At 39.5% G+C, this 21,239-nt stretch overlaps 1 long non-coding RNA gene across 5 annotated transcripts in view; it reads left to right on the forward strand.

The window, feature by feature from the left end:
• Positions 1-21,239, forward strand: part of LOC140706068 (uncharacterized) — an 88,249-nt gene that overhangs the window by 4,014 nt on the left and 62,996 nt on the right. For 4 of the 5 annotated variants that reach the window (XR_012085795.2, XR_013543200.1, XR_013543201.1 and 1 more), the window contains exon 2: positions 5,878-6,073. This is a non-coding gene — a long non-coding RNA (uncharacterized LOC140706068). Of the gene's footprint in view, positions 1-5,877; positions 20,887-21,239 lie in introns of those variants that run through there. The other variant, XR_013543199.1, reaches the window with a different exon arrangement.

A 21,239-nucleotide genomic window follows, 5' to 3' on the forward strand; every position in this document is an offset into this window, starting at 1 on the left:
TAGTCTTAAATCTTACCCACTACCAATGCAACAAACAAGAGCAACATCTAAATCAGGGTGGAGGGGCTCAGGCCGTTGTACCAAATCCAGCTAACGTGGTGTCCCAATCTCTAGTTCTCTGGACTAAGGTGAGCCCACCCACTCACCAATGACACCATAGTTTGCTGGTTTCTAGTGGTGTGCATATTTATGTTTTTGGGCTACACCTGTCTGGTTCCTGGGGCATTCTTAGGGTTGTAGTCCAAAAGCAAAAATATGCACACCTCTACTCTTCACCAGCTTTTCTGGGTTTTTTCCATTCTAAAACAGGGAAATGCCTTTCCCAGGGCTTAGGTATTGACAATAAGAGTTTTCAGCTGAAATATGCCAGTTTATTTGGTCCCATCATTTTGCCTTTGGCAGAATTCTACGAAATCTAGTTGAAAAATTCCTTGACTCAGCTAGAGGAAAGGCAGTGTGTCCTCCATATGTATGTGGTTGGTTCTGCAAACAGAATTTGCCATGAGACACAGAAATGGGCACACTCCAAGCTTCATCTCCCTTCGTTTTCTGTTGAAAGGAAAGTTTTAATGAGAAAGACTTTTAGATGTTTTCAAAGAAACAAAACAAAATTTACTAGCTCCCACAGATAAGCCTGAAATGATTTAGTAAGTCTCTGGGTGACATTCCAGAAGCCACTGTTAGTGAGTTAGGTTGACCTCTAACACTCAAAGACTGATGTCACTGTGACAGGTTGCAACTTCTTCCTTTTGGCTGCAAGAAAAAGCTAAATAAGCACATAGATGAAAGGGAGATTTGCTCAGCATGCATAGTTTTCCAGATTGGGAGGCAGTTTTGGAGTAAATTTGGCTTGGGTACAATTTACAGATTTTCTTATTAATACAAAATTATATGAGCCTGTCATTGCCCAGACCAATTTCCTACAGTATCTATAATAATCCATTCCCTTCTTCTGGAGACACCCTGGGACTGTGGGGCTCGCCCAAGGTTACACAGGCTGGCTATATTCACAGGAGATACAGTCGGGAATCAAACTCCCAACCTCTGGCTCTGCAGCTATCTAACCAGCTTACAATATCTATAGCATCAGAATATTTTACAGGGCTTCTTTATCTCCCCTTTTATTTGTTCCCTTCATAATTATTTCTTTATGTTTCTTTATGTTGTCTGCACTTGGCAGGTTTTAGAAGAGAAAGAACCAAGATGGGTATTTAATTTATGAAAGGCATGTTAAACCTTGCTATAAACATTATAGAATGGCTATTAAAATACAGTAGAGTGTGCATGTGAAAGACCTAAAAGCAGCACTGGATTAATTTTAGATGCTTAAAATTACATTTTGCTTAATGCAGAAAGGTAGGGAAAAAAATCCCCACTGGATCAGACCAAAGGTCTTTCTCAGGACTGGATAATGTGTTTCTCTTCAGCTGTTGTTGAATTCTGAGTCCCATAAATTCTAAGTAGGAAAGCTGCTAATAAGGTTTGACAGGAGTCATAGTTTAGCAACACATTCACCAGCCCTTATCCTATCTAGTCTAGTTTCCTGTTTGCTTCAGCAGCCAAAGAAATATCTGAGAAGCCCACATGCTGGATATGAGCACAACAGCATCCTCCCACTCCCATTGTCTCTGCTATGCTTCTTCTGATGCTGAAGGCCAAGATATAACTTGATGGTGTTGGTGCTGGTTTACAGGTCTAACTCTTTCTCCAGTTTTTGCTGCCTGAGGGCTCTTCTTTTCCTCAGTAGAATCAGCATGACTCATCAATTCATCAAGAAGTGTCTTTGTCATAGAGAAAAACATTTTCCTCTAGAAAAAAAGGAAATGGCTTCCTCTCTGCCAGAGTCCAGATGCTGCCTTCCAGAACCAATAGATACCTGATTTTGTTGGCCATTGAGAGCCCTGAAGGGAAACCCACCAGACCTTTGAATGTCTCTACGTCCTGTTGCTGAGCTACAGTCATTAAGACCCATAAAGTGTATGAACCCCTTATCTCAGTACTATCTCTTTTCTTTCCTAAGTGGCTTGGCTAGACCAGTGGTTCTTAACGTGGGCGATAATGCCCCTCAGGGGGCGATTTCATTTTTTCAGGGGGCGGTAGAACGAAAAGGGGCGGTGTGGGGGCGCTGGAGCAGAAGGGGGGCGGTAGGGGGGCGCTGGAGCAAGCCAAACCTGCTAAGATGGCTGCAGCCTTTTTACAGTGTGCATGAATATTTTCGCTCTATAAGACGCACCTTTCCATAAGACGCACCGATTTTTTAGGAGAAGAAAACAGGAAAATATAATCTGTTTTCTTCGCTCCATAAGATGCACAGACTTTCCACCCCCCTGTTTTGTGGGAAAAAAGTGAGTCTTATGGTGCAAAAAATACAGTATATTTGCTTCCAATCTTAATTTAGTTTCAGAGTTTTTGTCTTGAAATTTTTAGTTCCTGTATTGTGGTTTGTTTTTATGCCCTTTTTATATTTCTTTTTGCGTCTTAAAATTCGCTTGCAACTACTGTTAATCATTAAATGTTACTTTTGGGGGGCATTTCATTTTCTTGGAATTGAATTTTGTTTTCAGGGGTCATTGGATTTAAGTGTCATAAGTAAATAAATAAATAAATAAATAAATAAATAAATAAATAAATAAATAAATAAATAAATAAGATATCATCACCGTGGGGAGGGGGGCGATGATAACTTCCTTAATGGCTCAAGGGGGCGTTTCTTTCAAAAAGGTTAAGAACCACTGGGCTAGACAACCCAAGGGCTGATGTTCTCAGCTATGGTTTTGTTGTTTAACCAAACCCTTCCCCTTAGGCAAACAGACCCTAGAAGGAATAAATAAATACATCTACAGTTGCACACTACCTTTACTACAACCAGCTAAAACATCACAAACATGTGCAAGCATCTTGAGTATTCCGGAACTCTTTATAAGTTAGGTGGTACAACGGAGCCCAAGGGACAGAGAGTGAAGTAGGAAAGTCCAAAGGTTAGGCTAGATATTGCAGAGGTGAAGTCTGCAATTCAACTTATTCCAAGAGGGTGGTTACAGACTAAATAGATCACTGGTAGATATACAGCATCAGATTACACCTAGCTGTGCATTCTAAGATAAAGAACTGATAACCAGTTCCTGAAAACAAAAATGTTGGTTGCAGTTCAGAGAGTTGTCTACTGCCTGGGGCAAAGCACATAGGTTCCTGAGTCAGCATAAAACAGAAGCATAAAGAAACATGACACTCTTTATAAAAACAAATCTTACAGAAAGACCAAATTTAAGGTGGTATACTGGATTACAAAAAAAAAAAAATCAACCAAGTCAAAGCGGTGAGCACTACTTGAGGTTAAGTGGCGAGTGGTAGGTAGGTAGCATGGTAGGGAATGCTGGGGCTTGTTAAAACATCTGGAGGGTACCCTCTTGGGGGAAGCCTGCTCTAATGCATGTCTTTGTTTTTCACATATAGTTTGTCCTGTGAAAGAAGCCAAGAGGTGGGGCTGGGAGATCCCAAAGAACCAACTGGGCCAACAGTATCTTGCATTATCATTTCTTATAATTTCTCAATTTTTGTGTTTACTGATGTCTTTTCAAAAACGTCACATTGCCTAGTGTAGCACGGAATAAGGAAGGTCTAAAAGCTGCATAAACAGTGCTTTTGCCAATTTTCAGCTGAATGTTGGAGAGCCAAAAGAGTTTTGAAACATTTGGGTACTTTCCAAATCCCCAGATGCTGCTGAACTTCAGTTATGACTTCCACTTATTCTACCAAATGGAAAATCAATAATTGTTGAGTTGTCTGATTTTAGTGTACCTCTCTATATAGCCACACACTCCCCTACAATAAAGAGTTATTCTGTTTTAATACTGAAACAGCTGTGTAGGGCACTGCTAGATTTAAATCAAGAATCTGGTACCTTACCCCTTGTACTATTAAACAGCTGTAAGTATTGGCCAGAGATCTGACATGCTGCAGTGCTGACCAATAATGGTCAGAAAGCAACATTTCTGCTCCTAAATGCAACCTAAATAGATGAGCTAGTAAGAAGGTTGAGTGGTATTATTAGGGTAACCATACAGACTTTGGGACCTTGCCATGCCCAGACTGCTAGCTATGTTTTTGAACCTAATCTCAACTTGACCTTGTTTTCCAACCTGCCTCTGGCACTTCCAATCACTATTTGCTGCTCTGTATATTGACTTCAGCTCAACCTACACATTCTTCTGTCCCCTCCCCCTGACTGCTCACAATTCTGATCCCACAGAGCCCTGACAATCTGGAAACCACAGAGGACAATATCACAATGGCCAAAATCTTGTTACTCCATGTAGTAAATTACACTAGAGTAGGCCCATTGAATCAGTGGGGATCTTATTATGCCACAGTAAGTCACAGTTAGAATAGGCTCATTTGAATCACTTGAACCAATGTAGAGGCTGACTTAACAAAGCCACATTGATTCAGTGGCCCTGCTGTAGTGTGATTGACTGTGCTAAACTACAGGATTTTGGCCACCGTACACCAATCTCTGAGCAACAACCATGTTGACAGGCTCTTTCCTTCTGCTCACTGAAAACTCCTTAGGATCTCCTACAGTAGATCTTCAGGACCAAGAAGCTTTGTGTTCCAGGCTTCATAAGTGTGAAGAGATGAAGAAAAGGCTCTTTACCCCTACTCTCCACGCCCTACTCCCAATCTGTGTATTACGCCTAGTTTAATTCTGTTAGTTCGCACTCCATAATTGAGGGAATACATATTATACATAAGCTCTATCTGGGCATCTAGACCTAGTAAACTTTATTTATTTGATTTATATATTGCCCCAGTTAGGGGAATGTGGACAAATTTTTCAGCCCAGTCCCTTCCCCATATGTTAAGAGGAAGGTCCACTTCTCGGATGTAATTGCATTCACATGACTGCTCCATGCAGTCAGGAACCCAGATTAAGAAGGCTTTTTGGCTATGTCAAGTCAGGATTAGGGAGAGCAAGGCAGCTTTGGGGTATCACAGAACAGTGGCGAATTGTTAGCCATTTGATTTGTGATTGTTACATTTTACCAGCAGGAGAAAAATACAATAATATTACACAAAATACAGTAGCTACTTGTTTTAGCTAATGTAAGAGGAGCTTGTGGGATTTTCAGACTCCTGTGCCAAAATTAATTTGGCTGGCTTTGATCACCATGCATCTTAAGCTGTCTGCTCTTCTGCCTCAGGCCACAAAATGCCTTAGGCCACCTTCTTTGTGGCCTGATCACATCACATTCACTCGAACTCTGCTACTGGTCTGCCCTATGAACAGGGAAGTAATGAGTGGAGGGGGCAGGGCTTTCTCTCCCTCCTTATCTACAACTTTTGAACAGGGCTCTCAGATCTAATAGAACTTGCTCTGCATCTCATAATTCCTCTGCAGACCCAGAAATACTGGTGACATTTTTTGTTTTGGGTTCAAATTGAAACGCATCATGCCTGGGTGGATTTTTGCCAGCTGTTATTACCATAGGCTTTAAGGCAGTAGAAAAGTTTTAAACTCTTGCTTCAGACTTCACCACACTGACAAAGGGCTGGTTTACATCAGTAATCTTCAACAAAGTTTGACAGAACTGTATTGTATGCGGCCTTGACAAAACCAACACAGAAACAACGCATTTCCTTACACCTGACTTTACCAGAAGGATGTAAACACATGTAGTAATTACACGTTTTATGTTTAATTGGTAAGTGCTCCATACTTTAAACCTGTTAAAATGGTGATCCTAAATATGCTTAATAGGAAATAGGCCCCATAACATATGGTGGGACCTACTTCTAAGTTTTCACATAGTTATTGGTTTTACAGAATATGATACAGTAATCTTGCATGTGTTTTAATTCCTTATTCCTTATTTTCAGCAAATCTCAGTAACAGTGAAGATGAATGAAAGGTAGACGTGCCTTGATGGGATTCACAGACTCCTAGTGATGAATACCTTGCAGAAGAATCCAGAATCGTCATGGTGACTAAGCCCTACAGAGCTAGGACCTGGAAAGAACTGCGTGAGGAATCAGCCTTGTGCCTGAGCTGGAAAATTAAAGACTCATTGGATGGGTAAGTGCAATAGCCACTATTTTAATATCCAGCAACATCAAATAAGCCTAAAATGAAACTGTCTCCATTTGTGTTATTACCATAAAAATTGTTTTTCTTCCCATTCCTTTTGACACTGGTGGTTTACTACAGTTATTTTTCAGTGCTGCCTAATCATATGTGCACATACAGAGACAGAAAGGAATAAATTATTATAGGTTTCATATTATCTTAATATTAAATAGACCCTCCTGTTCAAGTTTATTGCAACTGATATGCAAGATAGAGTAGGGATTAAACAGGTCACATATGCAGAAGACTGGGAGAGATAAATTGGGGTCACTTCTGTTGTTCCTTTCTCTATATTATCACAGTCAGCTGAAAAAAAAACTTCATATTGATTCCACATTTATTCCAATTTCTTCTTCTGTCCTCTACTGTTTCCCTTTGTGAAGTTTTAGACCATATGTTCCTCACATGTCATGTCCCTTGCCGTGTCAGAATTTAGCAAATTGTTTTTAAAAAGTAATTCGATCCAGGATAATCCCAGGCCACAGTGTACATAATTTCCATCACAGTTACAAGAGAAAAGAGGAACTTTCATGTTTCTTAAAAGTAACTAAGTACTGTTGGTTTTTAGTTACTGTAAAAAAATGTCTCTGGTTCCTGCAAGCCGCTGGCTTGTAATACAAAAGACATTCTTCCCCCTGTCAACCTCATCAGTCATTCAATCAGTCAATCAGTCAATCAGTCATTCATTCATTCATTCATTCAGTCAGTCAGTCAGTCAGTCAGTCAGTCAGTCAGTCAGTCAAATACATACATACATACATACATACATACATACATACATACATACATACATACATACATACATACATACATACATACATACATACATACATACATACATACATACATACATAAAACAGCTCACAAAGCAGCAATAGAAACCAGCAGTTTAACCCGGTGACATTCCTCTGCCAACATTTATGAACAGGCTACCCCTATGGCTTATAAAGGTGATCAAAATGTTATACCGCAATGGACTGATGTTGTATCTTGTTAAGTTTTAGCATCATGTAGTTATAGCTTTGTAATTGAGAAAAGAAATGAATGCTAATAGGCCGGAAAGGAGTCATATTTTGTTGCAGAACTGAACTAATATTGGTAACTTTTCCAAGATTTTTCCAAATCTACATTGTATTTGTTACAGCATTTAATGAATATCTGTACATTTCTCTCATCCTCATAATCTCTGTCCATTGGCAGCCATTCCCATGTCTGCTGCAGAAGACAGCTGAAACAGTGGATATTCTCCATCAGCTCAGGGGTTTGGCTTCGTCCCTCGCTGACCAGTTTCCATTCATGCTCGTCACTATAGGGACAATTGCAATCATATAGAATTAATGCTTCTGGTTTGCTTGTTTTCTTTTCCTCCCCCAATCTCTTCTTCCTTTTATGTCACAAAGGAGCCTCATGGCACAGTGGTTATATGGCAGTATTGTTCACAACCCAGGTTCAACCTCAGGTAGATGGCTAGAGATTCACTTAGCCTTCCACCCTTTTGAGGCTGATAAACTGAGTACCCAGCTTGCGGGGGAGCAGACAATATGTAGTCTTCATTATTATATTGTAAACCACCCAGAGAGTGCTTTAAGTGCTGTGGGGCAGTATATAATCATCACACTTTAATATCTTTTATGTTATAAGGCTGAATACAGAATGGCCCTGTTTAATGGATGTAGAGCTAGAGACTGTTGTAATAGAAAGGAGTGTGCCTCAACACTTGATTGTCCTGATATATAACTCATACTCTGGACAAGAATCTAGTATTAGGACAGAATATGGAGAAACAATGGCTTCTTATAGGCAAAGGTGTCAGACAGGATTATATTCTATCTCTGCAGAACAAACCATACAGAAAGCTAGACTGGATTGAGATAAAGACGGAGTGAAAATTAGTGGAAGAAATAGCAATAATTGAAGATATGCAGATTTTATTTATTTATTTATTTATTTATTTATTTATTTATTTATTTATTTATTTATTTATTTATTTATTTATTTAATATCCCGCCTATCTAGCCAACTCAGGACCACTCTAGGCAGATGATATCACATTACCGGCAGTAACCATCAATGACTTGAAACAACCCCTGATGAAGATAAAAGGATAAAGTGCCAAAGCAGGACTGCAATTTAATATTAAGATGATAAAAATCATGATTACTGAATAACTATATAACTTTAAAGTGGACAGTGGAGAAGTGCCATACACTGTATTTCAGTCATCAAAACATAAAAAGGCTGAAATCTGAGAGGGCAGCAATGAAGGAACTAGATAAAATAATCAAATGCAAGAATGTGTCATTGGAGAACAAGGCCAACATTATCAACATGATTGTTATTTCCAGTTACTATTTGAAAGCCTTACATTGAGTAAAGACAACAGGAAAAGGTTAGATTAATTCAAAATATGGTACTGAAAGAGAGCTTCAATGATACCCTAGACTAGAGCCAAAAGGTGGAAGCAATTTGATCGTCCATAACAATGATAGAAGCAGCTTCAAGAGCACTTAGGAATTATTTGCCAGTTATAATAACAGTAACAAATAGTGGCATATAAGTAGAGGCAAACAGGCGCCCCTGGCTGTGGAGCCAAGAGGTGGGGGTCCAATTCCTCTCTGTGCCTTGCAGGAGAATAGCCATTCTATTCTTCTCTGACCTTGGGCAAGCTACGCAATCCCATAGTGCCACTAGAAGAAGGAACAGATAAACCACTTCTGAATACTCTATACTTAGGAAACCTTGCAAAGGCTCAGCATAAACTGAACTAAACGTGCTGGTGCATAATTATTGTTGATTAACAGTTTTCATCTTTGAAGACTATGGCCAATATCCTATTGGGAACATTGTTCAGAGAATGACTGTTTCGGAAGCGACTGTGACTATTTGGTGACATTCTTGTTGTGTGACTGACAGCTTGCTAAATAGCTTCTGTAGGTTCTTCTGCTACATTTGTTCTACTTGCAGTAACCCCAATAAGATAACAAGTCTAGGTTGGCATTGTACCTGGACATCCTGCCAATGGGGGGGGGGAGGGGAAAGTTACTTGCATAGATACCTTAAAATAAAATTATTTTCATACATATCACACCTTTATTTCAAATGGTCTCCCTGACCATATGTAAACCGACAGCTCTTAGCATTATATACTTTCAGGGCTCCTCTGGATGCAATGTTTATATGCCAGCAACTTGTCATCAGAAGAAGTGTTTTACGTAGCATAGGTTGCCTTATTAAATATAAAAGCAGATTTGCAGAAGCATGCTTCCCCCAACCCAGTAATATTTTTCAGCTTTGTTTTCATGAAACAGCTGGAGATGAAAACTATAATGCTAATCTTATCCAGTTGCTCCTGGTTGTATCATACATTCAGGAAATTCATAATTAGGCCTTTATATCCCCAGTGTTTCCCCTCCGGCACTCTGCAGCTTTCTCCATTTGTCTTCTTCGCTATTAGAAGTACAAACAAGAGGGAGGGAGCTGAGTTCCAAGGAAGGATGGCTACTCTTAATTGTAAAAAATTGTTCCAATATCATTATATCATAACAGATTTCCTGCAGCTCTGTCTTTTTTTAATATACTCATTTCTACCTAGTTTTGTGTATCCCTTTCCTCATTTGATAGTCAATTTCTATTTTAGTAGTAATTTAGTGCTTTTAACATGTGTAGTACATATGATAAATTATCAGTTAATGGCAGGGGAAAGCCTAATATGAAGATGCTGAGTTAAGGCATTTGCTTAATTGTGAACTGCCCAGGACCTTTTTCAGAAACAAAGCTTGCAAACTGGCTCATCCCCATTTCAAATTCAGATACCTTTTAATCATAGATCCTTTTGATAAGAGATGGGGAAAGTGGCCATGGGAGAAGTGAAGCCCCATTCTCCTTCCAAAATTGCATTGACGCTTGCAAAAGTGTAGGTCTCTTCCCCTTAAGACATATTAATACACAGTCAGTGAACTCTCCCTGTGTATCTGTAAATATTGTTTTACTTCTCAAGCCCTTCTTAACTTTAGTATCAAATGTTAAAGTTGTCATGTACATCCCAAACCTTTGCATACCATTCATTTAATTGAAAATTATACATTGTTTCCCAGTTCCTAGAAACAATTCATCTTGCTGTTGTTAATAAATTAGAAACGAATCATTTTGTTGCCCAATTGCGTTGCTCCCTATCAAATACTGTATTGATAAATATTTTAGGACATACCTTTAAATTTAACTTTGCTATTTCATTTTTTTCCTTAAAAAAACAATTGCCGAAATTTTAGTAAATTCTTGCATTCCCACCCCATATGTAAATATGTGCCCACTTTCTGACAATCTCTATGAGACATCATGGAATAATTAATATCTATTTGATTTAATTTCATCAGAGTAGCAGTTTTGGTGTCCTAATCACTGCCCCGTTGGTTAAAATTGAAATTTAATGAGTTTGAAATTGGAATATGTGAGGAGAAGTTGGAGGAATAAGGAGGAATGCCTTGATGACAGTCATACGTGTTGCACTATGATCAGTTCTCAATAATGTTTTCTGTATGCTAGGAAAAGAAAAGCTATAGGCAATATAAGTTCTGGAGGTAGATGGGTTTGTGCTGCTCCAGCAGCTAATTTTGACACCTTTTAAATTTCAGCATTCTAGGCCAAAGACCCAGTTGCCTCAGCCTAGTCATGAGTCTGTTTCTAAGTTAGTCATACAGGCATCACTGAGAAATCATACCCTGGGAAAACACAATACTTCTGCACGGCCAAGCCACAGATGTTTTGGTTCTGGAGGCCTATAGCAAGATGCCCTCTCATTGCACCAAACAAATTAGCAGCTAAATCCTAGGCCAGCACTGGTGGTGGGCACCCAGAGGCAACAAGCTACCAGAAGAGACATCGAGAAGATATTGAGTCATAGCATCAATATCTGCGGCCATCTAGTCAATAGAGTAGTCTATTGACTAGATGGGTGGGATATAAATGGGTGGGGTATAAATTATTATTTATTTAATTTATACCCCGCCTATCTGCTCAGAACGAGCACTCTAAGCGGCAATAACTCTAAATTCAATAAATAAATAAATACATTCCTTGTTGCCTCTCCCCCGCAGCATCTTATGCCTGAGTTGTCTCACTTTATCTAATAGCCCTGCTATCTTGCAAAAAACTGTATAGAAGATGCAATCTTTTGTTATTAATATAGCTCATCTGGCTACATACAATAAGTACCATGTGTTCATACTCCATGCAGTTTACCATCTGCGTCTGAAACATTAAGCAATGAACCAGGAATTCTCCCATTCAAACCTTATCTCTTTCTGGAACTCACAATGTGGCCTTGACCAATCCACTGTCTTAGATTTAGTCCACCCACATTTGCAAAACAAAGAGGATAAGTAATACCAAATTTCCTTATAATCAGCTTGTGTATGTGTTGAGTGAGTTTAATGCTTGGAAATTCTATATAATGTTAAATATCATTGTCAAGGCTGAACAGTAGCTGGGACTAAATGTCATTTCTTTCCCAGCCACACACTCTTTTTTAGATCAACAAGTAGATCATAGTATCTGGAATTTGCTTATTATTTTACAGTGATGTCCCGCTTGATGACGATAATCCATTCCAGGAAAATCGCTGTTAAGCGAAATTGTCGTCAAGCGAAAAAAACACACATTGGAATGCATTTAAAACCGGTCAATGCATTCCAGTGGGGAAATACCTCATCATCCAGCAAAGATTGCCCATAGAGAACTGCCAATCAGCTGTTTAAAAACGCTGTCTTCCGAAGAAGGGGTCCGGAAAGCAGCCATTTTGAGAAGGGAGGGAAGCTATTTTACGAAGGGAAGCCATTTTGCAGAGCCGGAAAAATTGTCATTTAGCAAACAAACGGTTCGCGAAGCAGGCTCCTAATCGACGTCAAGCGAAAAAACCCCATTGGAACCATCGTTTTGCAATCGCAATAGCGATCACAAAAAACTCATTGTTAAGCGATTTTGATGTCATGTGGGGTAAGCATTAAGCGGGGCACCACTGTATCTTTTTTCACCTTTTTATATGCTCTGTTGTATAGCCGTTATTTTAAACTTCGGCTGTTAACAGAAGTGCAATATATAAGTATGGCAAAGAAATAAAAATATCTATTAACTATTGATTAAATTATGTTTAGAACAGTGGCTCTCAACCTTGAGTAACCCTAATATTTTTGGACTGCAGTCTCCAGAAGCCTTCACCATCAACTGTTCTGGCTGGGGTTTGGGAGTTGCAGTCCAAGAACACCTGGGTTACCCATGGTTCGGAGCAACTGCTCTGGAACCACCTTGCCACAGCACTACAGTGGTGCCTTGATTTACGAACTTAATCCGTCCCAGAAGATGTTCATAAGTCAAATCAGCGTTTCCCACAGGAATGCACTGAAACCGATTAATCCGTTCCGGCTGTTTTTCGTTCTTATGTCAAGGCACGGTTTGTAAGTCGAAGCATTAGTTCCCATAGGAACTAATGCAAAACCGGTTAGTCTGTCCTCTACCACTAGGGGGAGAATTTTTCTTCTTTTAACGTAAGATGAACTTAGGTTAAAAAGGGGGCAGGAAAGGAGGGAGGGAAGGAACAATGGGGAAAAGAGGAAAGAAAGAAAGAAAGAAAGAAAGAAAGAAAGAAAGAAAGAAAGAAAGAAAGAAAGAAAGAAAGAAAGAAAGAAAGAAAGAAAGAAAGAAAGAAGGTATTCACTGGGGCACATAGACCCCTCAGACAAAGGGTTGTGCTTTTAAGTAGAAAAAGAGAGAAGACAGGTGGAGAGAAGACAATGGGGGGGGGAGAGTTTGGAGTCTAAAACACATTTTAAACCCACAGATGGTAAACTCACACATTTTAAACCCACACATTTTACAACAACACATTTTAAACCCAGCAACCAAGAGACTAAAATGCATTTTAGAGGCCAACAGCCAGACAGACCTTTGCAAACAGTTTTCTGATTTTAAAACTAACAGCCAGCACAGAAACAAACCCCCCACCTAGCCACCTAGCCCAACCCCAAGCTGCAAAACCTTTGTACAGTAAATATAGTGTACTCTCCCAGAACAGGCAGTCTCTCTGTTTTAACAAAGAAAGTAAACAATCCAAAAATAAAAAATAAAATAAAACGCCAAAGAAATTACAGTCCGTACAGTACAGTACCAGGTAGTAGGCAGTCTGAAGTCTCTCTCCGTATCCACACTCTCTAATCGCTGGGTCGAGCAAGGTAGCAGATAAGCAGCCTCTTCGCTGGCCAACGGTTAACTGACAGTTCAAATTTCCCGCCTCCCTCGCATTTTTTCCGTTCATAAGTCAATGCTCTGTTCGCAAGAAAGCAAAATTTTGTGAACGGAGCTGTTCGTAGCTCAAAATGTTTGTAGGTTGGGACGTTCGTAAGTCAAGGCACAACTGTATTTCATGATGCTTCATTTTCTCTTCCTCTCTCATATTGTGCTTCTCTAAATGTGTTTATCCTACCATTTTAGATTTGGCTTTCTTGAATATTATTTCCATAAAGCAAATAACAAAGGGAAAAAGACATCATAAAGCAATGTATCAAAGTTTTGAATTTGAAAGGGCAAAATTTGCTTTTACAGCTCTTTTTCTACCAGTTCGCAATTTGACAAGTTGATACAACAGCTGCCTCATATTCATTATTAAAGTTACTAAACTGCAAAGATCCAGCTATATAAGCCAGTGTTAACAAGCCTTGCTACCTCTTCCCGGAATGACAATGATCCATTAATTGCTGTGGTTAGTGTATAGTTTTCAAGACAACACTGTTCATAATATCTATCTTCTAATCTTCATTTCTATCACTGTTGATGTAAAGTTCCTTGAAAGCTATATTAAAAGCTCACTGTAGTATTCTTAACATCAAACAAAAATGACCAATACTTATACAGTGGTGCCTCACATTATGACGTTAATTCGTTCCAGCGAAATCGCTGTAGAACAAAAACATCGCAATGCAATTTTTAAAAGCCCATAGAAATGCATTAAAACCAGATTAATGCATTCCTAGGGGCTTGAAACTCACCGTCCAGTGAAGATCCTCCATAGTGTGGCCATTTTTGCTGCCTGTGCAGCGAGGAATCCGTGCAAAAACACAGCGGGCGGCCATTTTGAAACCGCCGATCAGCTGTTAAAAAATCATCGCTTTGCGATGATCGGTTCCCGAAGCAGGGAACCAATCATCGCAAATCGAAATTCCCCCATAGGGAACATCGTTTTGCGATTGCTTTTGCGATTGCAAAAACATCAGCGTCAAGTGATTTCGTTGTCAAACGGAGCGCCCGTCTTGCGGGGCACCACTGTAAAGCATTATAATGCATAGCCATAACACAGGAAATGTAATTGTCATGTGATCTTTAGTATTTTTTGATTGAGAACTAACATACATCTCAGTCTTATGCATATTAATAAGCACACCATAATGGTAAAGCAACTACTTCTATGTTGGATCTGTTTTGTGCATCTGATCTGTTTATCTTGTTTAGAAAAGTTAATGCATTAAAAATGTTGGTTTTGAAACATTGTCTTTGAGATGCATCAGTTGGCTTGTCGTCAGCACAAAAATGAATTTTTTATCATTGGCACATGTAATCTAACATATTATTTCCAAGCTTTGCTCTATGACTTCATTTAATTTGCTTGCTGTTAGGAATGCATTAAACTACAACCTTACTGCAGCTAAAGCAAAGCAAAGTGTGCTGCTTATATACCGCCCCATAGCGCTTCAAGCACTCTCTGGGCGGTTTACAAGTTAATTATGCAGGCTACACATTGCCCCCCCCCCCAGCAAGCTGGGTACTCATTTTACCGACCTCAGAAGGAGAGAAGGCTGAGTCAACCTTGAGCCGGCTACCTGGGATTTGAACCCCAGGTCATGAGCACAGTTTTGGCTGCAGTACAGCAGTTTAACCACTGCGCCACAAGGCTCTTTGGCCAGTCCATGATGAGTGTACAATTAGTGGGAATAAGAGGAAAAAAAGGTTCTTCTTAGTGGCCATGCAGATTGTTCAATACTTTACCTTATGACATGTCACCCTGGCTTCCTTTAGTTGTTGTTGTTGTTTTTTGCTGTAGACTACTTTAATCCAGTTAACTAGTTAAAACACTATTCTTCAGCAAGCATTTTGTATGTGGAGTGCAAATCAGCCTTCATTTTATGCATCCTTATTTTAGAAAGTTCTTACCTACAGGAGCCTTTTTTCCATTGTATGCTCCTGCTTTTCTTTATAGTGCTATTCTTTCCATTTGGACTGAGAGAGATCTCTAAGTTCCATTGGGCTGAACAGGATATACCTCCAGATAAAATGATATATAATTTTTACTGTTTATGGAATTAAGGGTTGTTGGGTTTTTTTTATATTCTTGTTAAGTAGGCCTGAGTAATGGAAATGAATTGGAAGAATGAGGGACATAGAATACAATTAATATGTTTGAACCAAAGCCCAAAATGGGGGCAGGGGTTGTCCTAAAATCAGCCCACAATGACTGTGCTGGAATGAGAATGCTGTGTGTGTCAAAAAAGAGTTCAGTCTGGCCAATGAAGGCTGCAGGGGTGGAGGAACACTGTGTCATCTCTCAGTGTTTGAACTTCATGACTTGAGGTACAAGGAAAGGACGACGATCCTTGCCAAATGTCTATCTACAAAATTTCCATCCATTGCGCTTTGACTGCAGATAAAATGGAGTATGGAAATCCATTCCTTTTGAGACACTTCTTTTTTTAAAATATAGTAAGCTTGAAGAAGTTCCCAATCTTATCAATAAGACTCCTATACATTTTTTTTAAATGAGGTATGTAAAATTTAACTCTGCAGAGGAAGCTATACTCCAGATCAGTGTCTTATATGAGGATGATCCATTACTGCTTTCTCTCAAAAGTTAAAAACATATAGTAAAAATTAAGGTAACATTATGACCAAACTTGAAATATAGTAGTCCTTTCTTCCAACACATCCGTTTAAACTATTATTCACCAGTATTTTAGAGGCACGGTGGCGGTGGCCAAAGCTGAAAAGGATGCAATAGTAAGGAGAATGCCTTACTGATATGTCTCTGGCCATCTAGGCTTTGGGTTTTGAGTGACACAGTGGTGCCTCGCTTAATGATGACCTCGTTCTCGTTAAACGATGAATCTGCTTTACGATGAGGTTTTTGCGATCGCAATAGCGATCGCAAAACGATGTTTAGATAGGGAAAATTCGCTTGACAATGATCGGTTCCCTGTTTCGGGAACCGATTTTTCGCTAGACAATGATTCTAAAACAGCTGATCGGCGGCTCTAAAATGGCCGCCTGCTGTGCAAAATGGCTCCCCGCTGTGCTTTAGGACGGATTCCTCGCTTTACAGGCACCAGAAAATGGCTGCCCTATGGAGGATCTTCGCAAAACGAGCAGGTATTTAGCCCATTGGAACGCATTGAACGGTTTTCAATGCATTTCAATGGTTTTTTTTTTAAATTTGCTTGACGACGATTTCACTTAACAGTGATTTCAACAGAACGGATTATCGTCATCAAGCAAGGCGCCACTGTATATGTCTCTCTAACAGAGACATGTATCAGAAAACCTAGAAGAAGGCAGGCAAAAGGTTCACCAACTTCTTTTCTGGAAAATATAATCCAGTCTCTGGCCAGGATTCCATCTCAGTTTGATGTGAGGCAGCCGACTTTCTCACTTCTGAAACTCCACCTTAAGCTTACTTGCTCTCCCATAATTCAGGAATATGAAGATGAGAGTAGCTGGCTTTATCAGCCATCTACCTCTTTTCCATAGGATGCTGCCTGAAAGAAAGTATTTGTTCCAACACAACTGAGGATTGGAATATATGTCAGTTTTGCTTTCTCCCTCATTACATTTTCTAAAACCTCAGGTTATTTGGGTCCAGAAGAGAAGGAAATTTGTTTTTCTTTTCTTTTCTTTTTCTTTTTCATTTCTTTTTTTTATAAACTGTTTACATGTGAACTGAAACAAAATACTATCTCATGTACACAGACTACTTTCATGTCCGTATTCTGAGCATGAACAGAACCATGGTATATCCACCCATTTTTCATATGTATGTCATAAGTGAGCAGACGTTTAAAAAATAGAATGGCAACCCTAAATAAGGAACATCATGGTTGTGTATGAAGGAATTAAAATCTATACAAAGATTTTAAAGAGTAAATCACTCAAAACCCAAAACCTAGATGGCCGAATATGTGAATTCAGTTTCTTCCACATCAAGATTTTTTTTTTTTTGAAATCTCAAGTTGTAATATGTAGAACTCGGAAAATGTATATAGATTCTTATTCGATATTAACTGGAAGCTAATGCTCACCCACCCTTACGCACAGCAAATGGCAGAAGCTAAATTATGTCAATAGATGTTTTGCCTTAACATTGCAAACGACCGAAGCAAAGCATTTCAAACTGGAAGAGTTTAGATGTATCCAAATTTACGCAGAGCTGCCACTGCATGATTGTTGTGTACAATTTGATGATTGGAGCTCTGTCAGAGTAATTTGTTCCTACACTGGAATATGATGAATATTGTCCTGGGATTATTTTCTTCTGTATAATTTTAAAATCCCAACTTTTAAAAAAAATCCTACAAATTAAGAAAAAGTTTGGATGCTTTTGGAAGAAAACCAGAGAATCATGCATCCTTACCATATATAAAACAAGTGAAGTTTCAGTGAAAATGCCTTTCTCAGAAATGTTTTTCCAATATGGGGGGAAAGGACTGGCTGTTACATTTCTGCCTGTCATACCCTATTCAAGAAACAGGGGTCCACTCATTTGTTGATAGAGGTAGCCAGCTAGGCAATTTATTTCAAGTGCAAAAGACTCACAGAATTAGTGTTGGAAGAGAGACCTCAAATGTCATCTCTTCCAGCCACCTGCAGATGTGAGAGAAATCTCTACCTTTCCTAACACGTAGTCATCTGGCTTCTACTTATAGAACTGAAATAGGGGAGAGTCTACAAATATCCAAGGTAATCTTTCATTGATGAATAGCTTGTATTGTCAGGAAGGTTTTCCTAATGTTCTACTAGGGTTTCTTGCTATTTGAATCCTCTGATCCCCGCTCCTTCTCCATGTTGCTTTCCAGAGCTGGCTGTTTCCTGAATGTCTGCCTCTGAGGGTCAAGGATAGAGCTATAATAGAATTTAATAGAATAAAATTTCTTATAATGTCTTATATTTTGTCAATTTGTAGAGAAAAAGACTAAGCTGAGGCTTATGTACTTGGGCATATCTTGAGAAAAGAGGAATTACTAGAAAAGACAGTCATGCTAGGTGGCCATTTAAGCATTGTTTTGAAAATTCAATTGATGGAGAGGCCATCAGCCTCTGAGACAGTCCATTTCGCTATTCAGTAGCTCTTACTGTCAAGAGGTTCCTCTTAACATGAAGGTGAAATTTCCTTTCTCATAATTTCATTCCATTAATTCAAGTCCTACTTGTCAGAGCTACAGAAAACAACCTTATTCCATATTCCATGTGAGGGCTTTGAAGAATGGTTATCATATCACCTTTCAGTCTTCTCCACTCTAGCATGTGAGCTTGTCCTGAATAGTCTAATAAAAGAATGGGTGACATGCAGTCGTCGCACTGGAGCCCAAATGCAGGTCTTAACACCACTACCACCCTTTTGTTTTGCTCATAAAATCTCCTTCTGCCCTCTAGTGAGTGGGAGGGTAATTTTGCCATGTTTTGAAGGGCCTCCAGCCCTCTTGGACCTCCCACAGCCCCCAAACAACAAGGGGTTTCTCGGTATACGTACAGTACTCAGAGGGAATTTGCCAATCGCTTCTTTTGACGGCACTTCTGAGATTGTGCTATTTGCCCATGGTTACAAAGGCTGGCTCTTCTCCTGGGAGGAAATGAGGGGAACAGATTGAACCCCTAACCTCTCCAGATACCCAACTCACTAAGCTATTCAGCCAGTTTTCATTCCTAAGTATAAATGTGTTTAGGGTCGCAGCCTAAGAGAAGGAGGAGCGGAAGACAATGAGAAGTGGTGAAAGTGACTCATGCTCAAGCTCAATAGCCAGCAACAATCATGAGTAGCAGCAGAAAAGTAACAGCCCTAATGTTTCTCCTTCTTTAGTCCTGAATTAGTTATGATATAGATCCCCTTGTCAAATGTTATTTCTCTAAGAACTGTGTGACATGACGGATAAAATGCCAGACTGACAGTTGACTCTTATTTTAGCATTGGTGACAGGGCACAGTGTCCTTGACTACTCCTGAAGGCAGTGAGCTAGAGATGAGGATGAATTTAAAAAATAGCAGTTTGTTTTGATCCATTACTTGTCAAGATTAACAGATCAACAAATACAAATATAAGAATATTCTTTGATGAATCAATGAATCAATCCGTTAATTCATCTGCACCCTGGAAACAGCAGCAGGCAGGAGTTCTACAAAAATTGGCCCGCTGGACTGACGTAACCCAGCAGGTAGGCAGGCAGGCAGGCAGGCCTTAGTTGGCCCAAGGAGGTGACTAGAATTGGCAGCAGGACTTCTGACTGAGGGGCAGGTTTACATGCTGGCAGGCAAGTAGGTAGGTCTTTTTTTTTTCCAGGAGGACTTGAGAGTGGGTAGGTGGGCAGGCAGCCGGGCAGAGAGGCGGGCGCAGGCAGGCGGTGCGTTAAGGGAGAGACTGTCATTGGAAGAAATAGCTGTCCTAGTAAAAATGAAAGGATGGAAATGAAATTAAAAAGGGGGGAAAGCAATATATTGTGACACTTGGAAAATGATTTATTGCCATGTGGTCAAAATTCAAAGAAGAAGTAAGGTGGATTTTGATCCATGAAAACTTATAGGGATATAAACATGTTAGTCTTTAAAGTTCTGTAATGTTTCGCCTTTATCTAGCTCTTTTTCTTCTATCTATCTTTTCTCTCTCTAATTTTGACAGAATATTCAAATGTTAATCTTTTTGGACTACAACTTTCAGAATCCCCCAACCAGCATGGCCACTGGCAGTTATACTCCATAGAAATAACTTTCGAATGCTGTCGACATTTGTTGCTTCACTCCACCTAAAAGTAGGTTCATCCCCACATTTCTCCTTCAGGTGACTTAGCTGACTACACAATTGCATCAGCCTCTTTAGGATAATCTTTGCTACTTGAGTCTCCTTCTTGAGAGGAAGGCTGGATATACACTAGGAAAATGAATACATAAATAATGTGGGTAATTTGATGTTGGTTGAATTTGATTTTCCAGCTACTCTTGTTTTTGTGAACAGCCAATGTGGTACAGTGTGGTAGAGTGATGGACTGGGACTCAGGAGGGTTCCGTCAAATCCTTGCTTGGCCATGGAAACCTAATGGAAGGTGCTACTTGTAAAACCGCTACTCAAAGATGTGCCTTGAAATCCCTGTTAAGGTATTCCTGCTCTACATCAGATGCACCATTATGGCTCATAATAAACAAAGGTTGATTTTGTGCTTCCCTCTGTGATTTTATTTGTTTTACTTTTTTAAAAAAAGCTATGTGTTGATTTTCTTTGCTATTTACTTTGATTCTGCTGGTTTCTATTGTGAGGAAAAAGGCAGATTATAAGAATTTTAAGCAAACAAGCACAATTATTTTTTAAAAAGCTACATTCAGGTCAAATTATCCCTTCAGCTAACTCTGTGCAGCTTTTTTGGATGTCAGCTGCATCTCTCTCTCTCTCTCTCTCTCTCTCTCTCTCTCTCTCTCTCTCACACACACACACACACACACACACACACACACACACACACACACACACATGTGCACACCCACCCATGTGTGTATACATGAAAGAAAAATGTGAGTTATGTCAACTTATTGCCAGAATTGGCCCGAGCATGTATGCTTACAGGAAACATAGAGCAGGAACAACAAACCTTCTCACACTCAACCCTTTGCACTATGTCCCTCAGCTATATAATTTAATTCTGATAATCCTCCAAAAACTCATGGAAGGGAGAAGTAATAGTTCCAGAGAAACCATTATCTTGGCTTTTGCAAGATAGAATTGCCTACAAACATTTGTTAGTGTGACAGCCTGAACTCACTGGGTCTGGAAGCCTCCACTCTGGCCCCTCAGGTTCTTTCAAGCAATCCAGTAGTTGAGCAACAC

This window comes from Pogona vitticeps, chromosome 3, assembly GCF_051106095.1.
Source record: "Pogona vitticeps strain Pit_001003342236 chromosome 3, PviZW2.1, whole genome shotgun sequence".
NCBI lineage: Eukaryota > Metazoa > Chordata > Lepidosauria > Squamata > Agamidae > Pogona > Pogona vitticeps.